Source organism: Miniopterus natalensis, chromosome 15 (assembly GCF_054644295.1).
Source record: "Miniopterus natalensis isolate mMinNat1 chromosome 15, mMinNat1.hap1, whole genome shotgun sequence".
Taxonomy (NCBI): Eukaryota; Metazoa; Chordata; class Mammalia; order Chiroptera; family Miniopteridae; genus Miniopterus; species Miniopterus natalensis.
Window position 1 is genome coordinate 40,578,644 of NC_142095.1, and position 13,872 is coordinate 40,592,515.

Consider the following 13,872-nt stretch of genomic DNA (forward strand, 5'->3'; position numbering starts at 1 on the left):
TTGCTTGCTCAGAGATGCCCAGGCTTTCATGTTTGCTGTGGGTGGTATTTGCAGCCTCGGGAGTGTCCTAGGAGAACTAGCGGCATCTCATCCTGCTTCAGCTTTGGGTGCTGGGGTCGGGGCCAGCTTAGTAATTAGCTAAACCTGACCTCACCCACGTGGAATGTGCTCTTGCTAGGTATTAGTGAGAGGTTAAACCTCTCCGGAGCCATTGTCAGAAGCCTGTCAGTGATGTCATCAGCTGGAAAAGCCAGCTCCCAGGCGTCAGGAAAAAGCTAGAAAGCCAAGGCTCCGGTTTTGGTAATAAATGGAAATGGAGTTTCACAGGTGGGGTGTGGAGGAATTTATTACAACAGGAAGCCTGATGGAGCCTCCCGCCTGCATGAGCCCCCAGCCAGGCTTCTGCGCCTGATGAACAACCAGAAGCTTCTAATGCGGCATGTGGTTACTCTGCTGGCCCAGTGCCCTGGAAAAATTGGCCTGCTCTCCACAAACACTCCAGGAGCTGCAATGGGGGTGTCAGGACTGTTTTGCAGCTCTGAGTGGGGCCCTTAAATTGGGGAGGAAGGGAGGCTCATGTGCAAATTGTTCATTAGGCTGCTCAGAGTGGTTCTAGAAAATGCGTACTTGGTACCAGCTGGGCCCTCGCTGTCTCTCATCTCATCCTCTGCTGCAGGAGGGCCCGTTGTGCAGAGGGCGTGAGAGTCCTCTGGATTTAGACACGCGCAAAACCCTCTTTACCTTGTGAGTTGGAAGAAATAGAGGGAGCTTTTAAATTTTTTTTTATTTTTAAAGGGTAATTTGATGCGCACAAGTGGGCTGTCAGACCAGAAGGGGGACCTGACTTAAGTCAAGTGTTGAGTGTGGTAACTAGAGCCATTTAAATTTATTTGAAATCTACCATAAAACATTCTGGAAAAAGATGGGTTCCAGGCCTGGGGGTTCTGATCCTGGGCTGGGTTTTGTAGCTCAAGCCTCTGTTTTGGCATCTGTAAAATAGGATAATGTTTGTGCCTATGGCTTGTGAAATAATGCAGCCAAGATGCTTGGATACATGAGTTGTTACTCTGTGGGTGGCTGATATCGACTGAGCTTTTGAATATGCCTGACCATTCATCTCTCTGACCCCTCTGTAAAATGGGTGTGCCATGGGTGGCCCCAAGAACCAAGGGCAAGGCCTCTCCAATGAATGACTGGCTTGCCCCTCCATCTCTGCAGCACCTTCCCCTCTGTGTGAGATTTCATTATTAATGGATATACTTTAAAAAAGAAAAATTGAAACAGCTCTCAGGAGGATCCTTCCAGCCTTCTGCTCACCATTGCAGCGTATTTATCCCAAGGGATGACACCAGCACCTTTTTCTTAGAATGTGTTTTCTTTCCTTTGAGAAAAGTGGCCCACCGTTTCTGTGAGAAAGGAGGCTTGACGCAGAAGCCGAGGGCGCAGCCGAGGTCCTGGGTACACTTGCTTCCTTTCTCTTTTCTTATTCACCTCTCTTGGGGTCTGCTTCAGACCCATTTGCAGTTGAAGAAAGGTGGCCTCTTGGGTGACAATTTTGGTGATCAAATTCATGTGAGGTCTGGTTGCCAGCAGTGGTTCTGAACCCTGGCTGCACCTTGGAACCAAATGGAAAACCTGAAAAATTACCTATACTCTGGCCTGACCCCCAAGAAATGCTCATTTTGTTTTCTTTTGGGAAGGGATAGTGCTTTTTGTTTGTTTTTTTAAAGGCTTTCCAGATGGTTCCAGTGTGTAGCCAGGGTTGAGACTCAGGTGGTTTCTGTGAGCAACAGCAGTGCTGAGGCTCGAGAAGAATGTTGGACAAGCGAGGCCTGAGGTAGGTCCAAGGTCGCAGCATTAACAGCTGAGAAGCCCTGACCTGTACGGATGGGGTCGTGGGGAGAGGCTCGCTTTCACTCACACCTGGAATATAATCGGAATTGATTGTAATGGAGTATTTTATAACTTGGGAAAATTGATGATGATTAGGAAAAAACACTTCATATATATATCAGTACCAACATATGAGGTGACTGAGGTTCCTTCCAATTAAGAACTTCCAACAGGGCAGCCATCGTTCAAAGCCATTCTTTGTAACTAGGTTTAAAATAGCCCGGCCCACTCTTTTGCATTCCCTCCCAGGTGGCCATCTCCCTTCCTCTGTCCCTTGGAGGCGAGGGTGGATTTGATGTTAACAATGGCCCAGTCACTTGGCACCCAGCCTGGTGAGTAAGACAGCTGAGTAAGAGGGGAAACAATGCCTTGGGTCAGAAAAACCAGGATAAATGAATGGCCAGATTTCTTATCTGTTCGGAGAATCCCCAGAAGCTGCAAAAGCTGCAGTTTACAGACTGTTGAGCGTGGTGTGGCCTTGACGTTTACGGGGATGGCGCACGGTCAGCGCAGCAGACCACAGCTTTGTAGTGCTTGGCTGGAGCATGGTCTCTATGTGCACTGACCCGCGCCGGTGACTCCAGTGCCGGGTGATCAGTGTCAGAGGACGGGGAGCACAGCTGTGTGTCAAGGTCATGCTCATCTGCCCTGAGTCAGACCATGCAAAAGGCTGGTGCTGGAATCCCACAGTCGCCCTGGTGTTTCTATACTCCCCCTCTGCCAAGTCTAGGGCGTATGCCTCCTCTATTCCTTGTGTTCATGGGCACTTGTATCCATCAGGAAGCTGCTGTTTATCTCTCGGTACTTTGCTAAGAGCACTCCATTCCTGCCAGCTGTACACATTGTCAGCCCATTTTACAAATGAGGAAAACCAAGGCTTCGGGCGGGTGAGGTCTTAAGGTGGTGGAATGGGATGTTAACCCAAGTGGCCGGGTTCCCTCGGTACTGTAGATCTGAAATCCATCTGAGCTTTAGACTTTCTACCTTAATCTAGTCTCTAGCCCTTTAAAAAACAACAACAGGTTTTAGATAAATCTGTTAATTTTAGAAAGAGTTTTTTAAAGACAACTTGTATTAGGTACTCGGCTATAATTCAAGTGTGTTTGTTTTATAAATTTAGTGCACTTATTAATTTTAAAGGCCCTGCTCTAGGGACACGGCCTTATCTTTAAATATCTTGGCGTGAAGAAGAAAAGACAGAGAATGTGTACACAGCTCGCTCTGGCATGTTTTATAGGACAAGGCTCCTTACAGTGCCTCCTGGAGAGGCGTGAAGAGCGGCACATTTCATCTGGGGTGGCAGGGAAGGCTGTGGCAGAGGTGGGGTTGGTGAACGGGTGCAGTTTAAAGTGACAGATTCAGGAGACAAAGGATGTTCTGGGCTGGGAACTGCTAGAGCAAAGGGCCCAGACTGGGAAGTACAGGAATGTGAGAGCGCCTGGGACCACCCACTGACCTGCCTAGGTGCTTCGCCCTTGGTGAGGTTGGGATCATCCGTTGCGATGTTGGCTGGGTTGTGTAGAACCTCAAAAGGGGGATGTCAAAGAGCTTCAATTTGACTGTGCTATCCACTAGCCACATGTGGCTAGTTAAGTTTAAATTAATTAAAATTAAATTAAAAAATGATAATTTAGCACCTCAGTCACACTAACCACATTTGGAGGGCTCAATAGCTATGTGTGGCTTATGGCTGCTGTATTGGACAGTGTACATAGAAAACATTTCAATCATCCACAGAAAGTTCTGTTGAACAGTGGTACTGTTACACGGTGGTGCTGTAGTCCAAACTATGGCCTGTTGGCCAAAACGGGCCCTGTTTTTGTAAATAAAGTTTTATTGGAACACAGGCCATACCCATTCATTTGCATAGTGCCTATGGCCACTTTCTCACTAAGGTGGTATATTGGAACAGTTGCTATAGAAACTGTATGGCCCTCAAAGCGCAAAATATTTACTATCTGGCCCTTTACAGAAAGTTTGCCAACCCCTGCTATAGACCATAAGGAGCAATAGAAGGTGCTCAAGCTGGGAGTAAGAAATGATTGCACTTATGGCCTGAGGGGATAACAGGTGGTGATGGTAGATGGGCCAGATAGGTGGGGGTACCCATTTGCAGTGACTTCCCAGGGTCCCCATGAAAGGTGACTGAGGCTTGCCTCAGCAGGGATAGTCCTACTAATCTGTGGTCCACTGAACAAAGCCAGTCCATCACTGAAGTCTTTTCACTTCTTGGTTCTACAAATTATGAATTGGAGCCAGAGTTCTTTGCTCAGTGTGTTTTGGACCCCTTTTGGCTCTCTGAAAAATGAATGCACACTTGTGAAACAGTTTTCCCTTGTTCACATAATTTGATATTCTAGTTGCCCACACCAGGATGACTTCCCCTCTTTCTACCATCTTAAATGGAGGTCCAAATAATATATGTGGTGTTACCAAGGAATCCAGTTATATTGAAATACAATGATCAGAAATAAATGTTTGGGCCCTGGCCGGTGTGGCTCAGTGGTTGGAGTGCTGGCCTGCGCACTTGAGGGTTGTGGGTTTAATTCCTGGTCAGGGGCATATACTTGGGTTGCAGGTTTCATCCCCGGTTCTGGTCAGGTTGTGTTCGGGAGGCAACCAATCTATGTGTCTCTCTTACATAGATGTTTCTCTCTCTCTCCCCTCCCCTCCCCTCCCTCCCTCCATTCTGCTTTCTCTAAAAAATTCAATGGAAAAAATATCCTCGGGTAAGGATTAACAGCAACAAAAAAATAAATTTTGGGGACATAATAATAAATGTACATTAATATTAAAATGTTTAATAGCAAGATCTAGCAGTAAGTCTAATAACTATCATAATTTTGATGTAGTGATGATCACAGTATGGCCAACACTGTAATGTGATGGGAAAGGATCTGATTTTTTTTGCTGACAAAATCACAGGAGCTGCTAATAATACACCTGTGTTTTATGGTCTCTATTCGTAATGGAAAGATATGCTACATTTTATTTAGGGGTTACTACGAACAAAGATTTAACTTTTTTTGACAACTGAGGCAAGATTGCGGCCGTGCTGCATCTTCATGAGGCCAGGGGCGAGGATTTTGCATAGATGTGGATGAAGACAGAGCATCCACAAACTGAAAGAAAATTAAAAAAAAGGAAGGCCATGGCTCCGAGGGATTTCAAACGTGGGTGTGTGAGGATTATGACAGCGTGGAGCAGGACGGAGATGAACCTGGACCACAACCCCCTGCCAAAGGCTAGATTCTCTTTATCATTGGAGCCCATGAAAAGCTACCCAAGAAGACATCCAGGAAAAACTCGCAGAGTATGAGGAAATAAAAAACATCCACCTCAACCTGGACAGGTATACAGGATACCTGGAGGGCTATACTCTAGTTGAATACGAAACATATAAGGACGCCCAGGCTGCTATGGAGGGACCCAATGGCCAGGACTGATGGGACAACCGATCAGTGTGGACCAGTGTTTTGTTGGGGGGTCCACCCAAGGGCAAGAGGAGAGGTAGCTGAAGGTGCAGCAGGAGTCCACATCGGAGGCATCAATGACAGCTTCTCTGTTGTCCAGGTGTTCTCTCCAGAGATTCCATTTGACCATGCTGCCTTGGACAAATAGGGCCAGGGTAGAACTCATTGTTTATATTTATATAGTCTCTTATTGCTTAGTCTTTTGTTTTGTTTGTTTGTCTTTTAGTTATGAATAAATGTCCCATTTTTGTTTTCTTAAGATTTAACTTTTCTTATGCAAGTTCATAGACCCCCCCCAATCCCAACACACACACACACACACACACACACACACACACACACACACACACCCTTCCCTTGCAGGAGTCCCTGACTTAGCCCATCAGTCATAGGAAGATGTGGGGCAGTTGAGGATGGTGGCTTGTGTTGCTAAATGCCCTAGACATTTAGCTTAATAGATGATCTTGTGGTAAGTTCCACTCTGTCTACTTTGTGAGATACTCTTTACAGTTATCCTAAAGCGTGATGCCAACGGGAAAGGGGATGTGTCAGAAGAGGCTGAGTCTTGAAGAATGGCTAAGAAAAAGCCAGAGTGAAAGGCAGAGAGGAGGGCATTCTTCGTAGAGGGAGCAGCTTGCGCTTGGACCTGGAGGCTCGTGCACTTGGGTTTTGTACCAGCAGCAGGACACAGGGAGGGCATGTAGAGGCATGGGGCAAGGGCAAGCTGGGGAGACAGGCTGAGGTCCGCTGTGAGGGGCTTTGTGACCCTGCCAAGTGTGGCAGAATTTTGTCCAGAATGCTGGAATGTTTTAAGGCCTTAGGCCCTGAAACATATAAAATACAATAAAACACACCTACCTCGTACACTTTAAAAAAAGGTGTGTTTGTGTGTATTGCTGTAAAGTAATTTGAAAGTTATTTTTAAAAAATAGTTTTGCACTATGTTTTATTATTTGGCCATGACTGTTTTACAATTGACTGATGTCTCAGCAGTCATAATGCACACTTGGGAATTCTTGGGATGTGAGAAAACTAACCTGCAACTCATTTTCAAGTGTAACACACTTTTTGTGAATACTGAATTTAAGCAATTAGTGCAAGGTATATAATTTTAAATTCAGGCATTTAATAAAACATTTATTAACTTCAATTTCTTTCAGTTTTCTTATGTTTTGGGACCAATCCCCCCATCTGCCCCTAACCAGCTTTCAAATTGTTTTGTTGGTCCCTGAGAAGGAGCTGTGCCTGAGGGATCTGGGCCCACCCTGCTGTGGCCAGTGGGAAGATTTGGGAAGACTTTTGACGTGTGGGCTTAGATGGAGTGGTCAGTAAAGGGAGCCTGACATTAATTGATGACTGCTGGGCTGGGGATCAATTTAGAGGTGACCAGCCAGGACTGGGGGGGAGGGGGAGGATTTAGGGGGAGAGGGTGGTCAAGGATCGGTCCAATTGGGTTTGATAGTTGGTTGAGTGGTGGGTGCTTGTTTGGTAGGTTTGTTGATTAGCGGTTGTCTCGTTAGGTTGACTGGTTGACTGTTTATTAGCAGGTTTATTGATGGTGGGTGGTTGTTGGTTGGGCAGTAGATAGCAGTCACACACCCCCCCCCCCCCCCCCTTCTGCTGTGTGACAAGCATCATACTAGATACTAGGATCACAATGATGCTAAAGATAGAGCCCGGGCCCTGTCCCTAGGACACTTACAGTACAGGTGACTAAATCTCAGATTTGGATCCGGGACTACACTGAGGTTTGGAGAGTAGGGTTAGTCAGCATTCTAGCTGTGTGGTTCATTGCTGTTGTCGTTATGCTGATGAGTATTTTATCCTTAAGTAGCACTAGGATTGCTACTTGCATGTGTTTCAGTTATAGAATAGAAATCTTACTAACTTTTCCCAAGTTGTCCCCCAACCCCTCATAGGAAGTTAAGAGCTAAGTGTCAATTAAGTGAAGGTTCTGGAGGCATCCCCTGCTCACATAATTTTATATTCCAATTACCCACATCAGGATGACTTCCCCTCTTTGTGCCATCTTAAGTGGTGGCCCAAATTACCACTTCCATCTCTAAGTCTTCCCACTTGGCAGTACCTGGGGATGAAGATTTTGTCATTGGAAGCTCTAAAGCAGACCCAGAAAGGAGGGGGCTGGTTTTGGCCTGGATTCTTCTAAGTCATTGCCTGTGTTTAGGAATTATAGTTTGCACTGGAACAATAGGAAGCTTCTTAGTGTGGTTTGTGAGTTGATGGTCTCCAGAATTTCATAAACATGTGATTAGGGGTGTGCTTCCCTTAATTAGGAACTATGTTTTGAGAGCCTGCTTTTATAGTTTTTTATCTGCAAAACTCGTTGATTCCCAGTAGCAAGGTTTTAGTTTCTTAGTCACTGCCACTGAAACAGTTATAGATTACAGCAAGCCGCAGTGATTTATTTCCCATCCTCCTTCAGCGCCTTTGGCCCGTCTCCCTTCCCCCCATACTTGCTTGTTTTGAAAAAACATAATCTACCCTGGCTGGTTTGGCTCAGTGGTGAGAGCGTCAGCCCAAGGGCTGAAGGGTCCCGGGTTCGAATCTGGCCAAGGGCAGGTACCTTGGTTGCAGGCTTAGCCCCGGGGCCATGTAGGAGGCAAACAATCCATGTGTCTCTCTCACATTGGTGTTCCTCTCCCTCTCCCTCTCTCTCTTTCTTTCTCTCTCTCTCTGAAAAGCGATTGAAAAAATATCCTTAGGGTGAGGCTTAAAACAAACAAACAAACAAATGTAATCCCCATCCTATGGGAGTGTTTAGGAGAAGGGCAATTTAAGGGAGAATTATCCAAACTATCTTCTGGAGAATATTAGTGTCCTTTGAGATAGTACTAAAAAAAGTTCTGTAGTCTACAATAAAGTTGGAAAATGCTGTGTGGCACCCTAGGGCTCTCGGAGATTACCAATGTACATTTGCATATTAAAGGCTCTGAGAAGTCCTGCACAGTTTAAAATTGTTGAATTCCATATCTCTCCAGCTTGTTTCACCACAGCAACCCTGTAGTCTTGGGAAACCAGCTAACATCTAGTACAGTCTTCTCTAAGATGTGGCACTTAAGGTGTTATGACCTACATTTAAAAATTGTAACAGTTATATATTTTCACGTGTGTGCGTGCATGTACGTGTGTGTGCATGTACGTGTGTGTATTTGATGCACTAGCTGATCTCTCTCTCTCTCCCTCCCTCTCTCTCTCTCTCTCTCTCTCTCTATATATATATATATATATATATATAATTCCAGCTTTCCAGCTTTAATCCCAGGTCCGTGATGGGCTGGTTTTTGTGGTTGTTAGCAGATGGAATGCTCGTCTGTGTTTATAGAAAAAAATCAGTCTTAGGAAAAAAGAAAAAGTGAGTTGATTTAAGGAAGTGGCCCAAGTGGCAGGAGGATAGGGCCAGGTTTGAGAGTGTGCTTCTCAGAGCCAAGTTTAGGTAGAGCTGATGGTTTTGCTGGGCCAGCAAGCAGCTCCTGACTCAAGCACAGGACTCGTTAGACAGAACTGGCAATGAAGACATTGTTGTGTGCAGTACCGGCAGCAGCTGTGGTGGGGTGATGGATATTTAGCCTGTGTCGCTTGCTTGCCCTGCACTTGGGCAGTGTGCCTCAGGAATGTTAGAATGTGTTCCCATTTTAGCAGCAGAGCTGACCTGCTATGGGCTTGTTCTGTTTATCTTACTGTCACGGCCGTTTATCGTGGGACAGAGTTCAGGGGCACAGTGATAAATCTCTTTTAGGAGGATGATGTAAGCCTCAGCATTTATTTCCTCCTTGGCTTTGGCCAGTTTGGAAAGCCTTTGTATTTGTAATGCCATTATGTCTGTGTATGGGACTCTTCCTTTGCAGCCCCATCCTGGTGTCCAGGCTGAATGTCAACAGCAGGTTCTAGAGTAGGTGGCGTAAATTCAAATCCCAACTTCACCACTTATGAGCTATATGACTTTGGGCTTAGTTTATCTGCTTCTCTGTTTTTTAATCTGGGAAGTGGGGCTGACAGTGGTACCTTGCAAGGCAGCTGTGAGAATTCGTCGTGTATCACTGAGAGGCTGGGCCTGTGTATCATGGGAAGAGCACTCTCGGGGCTGGGGAAGGGGTAAGAAGGGATCAGGAAGGTGGGTGGCTGATTGTTTTGTTGTTGGTGGTGGTGGTCAGTTGGCTTGAAAAACATGCCCAAAAGCAATGAGAGGACTCCATCTTCTTTTAGTGTAATCTTCCACGTGCGTCTTCCACTCTGTGGCAAGTGGTTTGAAATTGCAGAGGCCACCTCCTGAGGCAGGGAGACTGCTTGTCCAGGATGGTGCATCTGGCTGAGCAATGGGAGGGCATTTACATGCCACTGTGTGAAAGCTGAGCAAAGGAGACCCCAGAAGGACAGCCACACAAATCCGAAAAGCCTCCCTACATTTGTTGACAAGTAGCATCGCACATCGTAAAAATCATATGGTGTGAAAAGATGGGAGACCTGCTCCCCACCCCCATTCCCTGCTCCTCTGCCCAGAAGCAAGTACACTGTGTCAGCAACCGGTTTCTTGTCTCTTTGAGAGATTGTCAATGCATCTATGAGCCCAAGTATGTAATTCCTCCAACCACCACTTCACTCAAATGCAAACTTCCCGTACATGTTGCTTTCATCATTTCATAAAACCTGTCAGTTTTCCCACATCGGGCCTCAAGAGCCTGACGAGCGATTCCGTTCAAATGAAGAGTTCCTTAACATATACATTATTATGTTTCTTTCTTTCTGGGGGTGTGTGTCAAAATTTGTTTTAAAAGTAATGTATGCAGTGTAAGTTAAAAAAAATTTTGGCTCTGGCCAGGCTGCTCAGTTGGTTGGTGCATCACCTGATGCACCAGGATTATGGGTTGGATCCCCGGTCAGGACACATGTGAGAACCAGCTAATGGATGCATGGATGGGTGGAACAGCAAATCTATGTTTCTCTCTTTCCCGCTCTCTCAAATCAATGAAAAAAATTAAAAAAAAATTCAAACAACACAGGAGCATGTAGTAACAAAAAAAAGAAAGCCCATCTTTTGCCATCACCTGAGCTTTCTTCCCCGAGAGAGCCAGTGGGCACGGTTTGGTGCACATGCTTCCAGATCATTCGTTCAGGTGCAGTCATGCCTTTTCAAAAATAGAATTCCACCATCTATAGTTTTCTACACATTTTTCTTTCCCCTTACTGTATCATGGAGGCCTGTTCCTATTGAAGCAAACAAATCCTTTTCATTCCTTTCACAGCAGCCTGTTAGTCTCTTCCCTGTCCCTTCTGTAAAGTCTATTTAACCATTTGTTCAAGGGAAGGCACTTAAGTTGTTTTCAGTACCCCTCCCTCCCAGTATTAAGTTATAGTAATGAACTGCTTTCATGGTTAGAGATCACTGTGGTACCCAAAACTCTCCCTCCCCCCATTAGAAAAAGAAATCATGTTAGGGAACTTTCTTGAATACTTTGTGCTTCAAATTGAATGTATTGACCTTGCATTTAATTTTCTGTCAGCAGCGGTCGGGCCTGGCCCCTACAGACTGCTCAGGAATCTGCTGGAGGAGTTGGGGTGGCCTGCAGATTTGAGCAGACTGCCAGTTCATCCAGCAGCCCACTGAGCAAAGAACATCTTGATTCTATCAGCTCTAATCCCGGGTCCCTGATGGGCTGGCTCTTGTGGTTGTTAGCAGATGGAATGCTTGTCTGTGTTGGAAGCCTGAGTTCTGGGGTATTCGGCTCTAAGCAGCCTTGATCGAGTCTTTCACAGTGTTAATGGGGCACTGTTAGTCCCCAGATTTGTATGTGCGTATAAGATTATAGCCATATAATAACTGTAGTCTCCACTGATGTGGGGGAACCATCATCAGGCAGAATGCGACCTGCTTTACTACATTATCTCACAGCAGTTCAACGAGGTGATTCCAGCTATGACTCTCATCTCACAGAGGAGATGGAGAGTGGGGAGCAGAGCAGGGAAGTGACTCATCCTTGTCCCAGGGCCACTAAGTGGCTGTGCTTGGGAGGGGAAGCTGGCTTCTCTGACCGCCTCTCACTGCCCCATCACTTAGTGTCCCTGACCTCTGGGTTACTTGGCCACCAATTATTTCAGCAAGTGAGCTCCCCTTTGTTTGAATGGGTTCAGTCCTGCCTCCACCTTGCCAGCACCCCCCCCCCATGCTCTTTACACGTGGGTGTTGGTGTGGAATTCCACCTGCAGGGAGGAGCCCAGTGTCTGGGCTGCAAGAGCTCTGTTATGTTTGGGTGCATGTATATCTGGAGGTACCCTCCTGTAATTGTGGGGTGAAGGTCCAAATATGGGGGCACAAATTCAAGCCTTCAGCTGAGCTGGTACAGAGAGGAACTGTCCAAAAGTCTCAGTATAGGTTAAGTGGGGAACATGCCCCCTTATCTCTCCTTTGAGAATTTCCTTTCCTCCAACTTCATCCACTTTCTGTTGATAATGGTGAGAGCCAGCAGTTATAAATTATTTGGAATTTTCCTCAGCTTGGTTCCCTTTCAAGACTTTAAATTGAGAGTTTTGCTCCTTTTATGACTTCACAGTCTTTGGGCAGCTGCCATTTCCGTAACAGGCATGTGTGAGTTGTAACATAAGGTGAGGTTTGGGGGGGAGTGCAAACTGGTCTCTCCCCTTTCAGACTGAGGAGGTCACCTTGATCTGATTTTGTAACAAGGCTTAGCTTTTACAAGTTTGCAGTGGAAGGGTGAATGCCTACCCTATTCATCAGCATCAATTTTTTTTATTTTTAACTTTTAGTCTTAATTATAAAAGGGGGAGGGGGAGAGAAATCCTCCAGAAACATGGCCTAGCATGAGAGAGGAGAGACAAAAGGCAAAAAGGTGTTGTTTTTTTCCTTTTGTCCCTTAAAAGATCTTTAGTATCTTACCCTGGGTGGGGGGATGCTGGTGTTCATTATAATAATGTTGTCTCTTCGTGGAGTGTTTTAAAGCCAATTTAACTTATTTTCTTACTTAAAAGTATAACTTGTACTCTGTGCAGGGCCTGGCACTCAGGAGGCAGTTAGGAAGTTATTTTTTGGACGTAAGAAGAACAGATGAAAGGACAATTGGGCTTTCCTAATTTAACTTCTAGTCTTCTGAGTGATCCTAATTTCTATTTTCCAGGGAAAACACAGGTTAATAGGTCTGGGCAGAGCTGTGTCTCCTGCTTTCCCATGCCCAGCAGTGGGGCCTGGATGGCGGGTCTCCCAGATACAGGGACAGGGTTAGGACCCCCAGTTCCTAGGGTGCGGTGGAAGCTGAGAGAGTCCTGATGAGACAAGGGGCAGTAAATGATCCAGCTCCGACTCCTGCTTGCACCACCCAGGCGTTGTACTATCTCTCTCTGTGCTGTCCGACCACCACGATTTTCTCCGCAACCTTGTGGTTTAGGGATGGTGAGCATGACTGGGCCATTCTGCCTGGGTTCCCCTGCCAAGCACAGCTCCTTCCTGGCTATGAGGCCTGGGGCTGGGTTCTTTCCCGGTGTTCAGCCTCATCTGTGAAATGAGAGTCACGCTGCACTCACCTCGCCAAGCCCTGTGACATAATGTGTATTCAGAGAAGTAGGGAGGGTGAGTCTGGGCTCTGGCAGCAGAGAGAACTGGGTTTGCATCTAGCTTCTCTTCTGTGTCACTTTGGGCAAGTGCCTCTGTTTTCTCATCTGTAAAATGGGATTAACCGTGACCTCAAAGTATTGCTATGAGGGTCACATGAGGGGAGGCCTATGGTACCAGGCCTGTCCCTAAGGGGAGGTCTGGGCGACAGAGCTGCTGTCATGGTTCCATTGCTGTTAACGTAAAGAGAGGAGGCACTTAGGAGCCTCCCTCGTGGTTCCTCCTGCCCTTACTGATTTCCTCCAGGGCTTCCCCTTGGGCGGCACACACGTGCATGGTGTGGACTTTGAGCTGTGTTTCAGGCCTTGCCACATGACAGACTGAGCTGGCGTCAAAAGGTGACAAAGACCTCCGTACGCAGCCAGTGTTTATTATTTCAGCTGGGCATGTTCCCAGAGCAATTGTGGCCGGAAGCTCGGAGGGAGGGACAGACACCACCATGCTGAGGCCCTGTGAACTCACGCCGGGGTTTACCTGCATCTCCCAGTGGCAGGACCCTGGCTTCCTCTGCCCCATGCTCAGTCCCTGGGCCCTTGTCCTGCTAGTCACCCAGGACCTCTGTGTGGTAGCAACAGAAAGCAACAGGAACCTGTGGCTTTGAGGTAAAAAAATCTCGTTTAGCATGCACTGCTTGGACCATTTTGGGGTATCTTTCCTTTTTCCTTCTTTCTTTAACCTTTCTAACAAGGTTAGAATCCTTATTCTAACTTTTGAAGGCTTTCAGTAGTACGAAGTAGGAAGAGACTTACTAAGTACTAAGCCCTTTAATATGCCCATCTCATTTAGTCCAGTGTGGCTTTGCTGCTAGATATGAAATAATTCTCAAAAGTGACATTGAAAAGAAAGTGCAGTGGGTGATGGGGCAAA

General features: G+C 46.3%; 1 protein-coding gene and 1 pseudogene across 1 annotated transcript in view; both read left to right on the plus strand.

Moving 5' to 3' along the window:
• FLNB (filamin B) overlaps nucleotides 1-13,872 on the plus strand; it is a 128,356-nt gene that overhangs the window by 29,771 nt on the left and 84,713 nt on the right. The window lies entirely within an intron of this gene.
• Nucleotides 2,387-5,572, plus strand: LOC107531446 (RNA-binding protein 8A pseudogene; annotated as a pseudogene).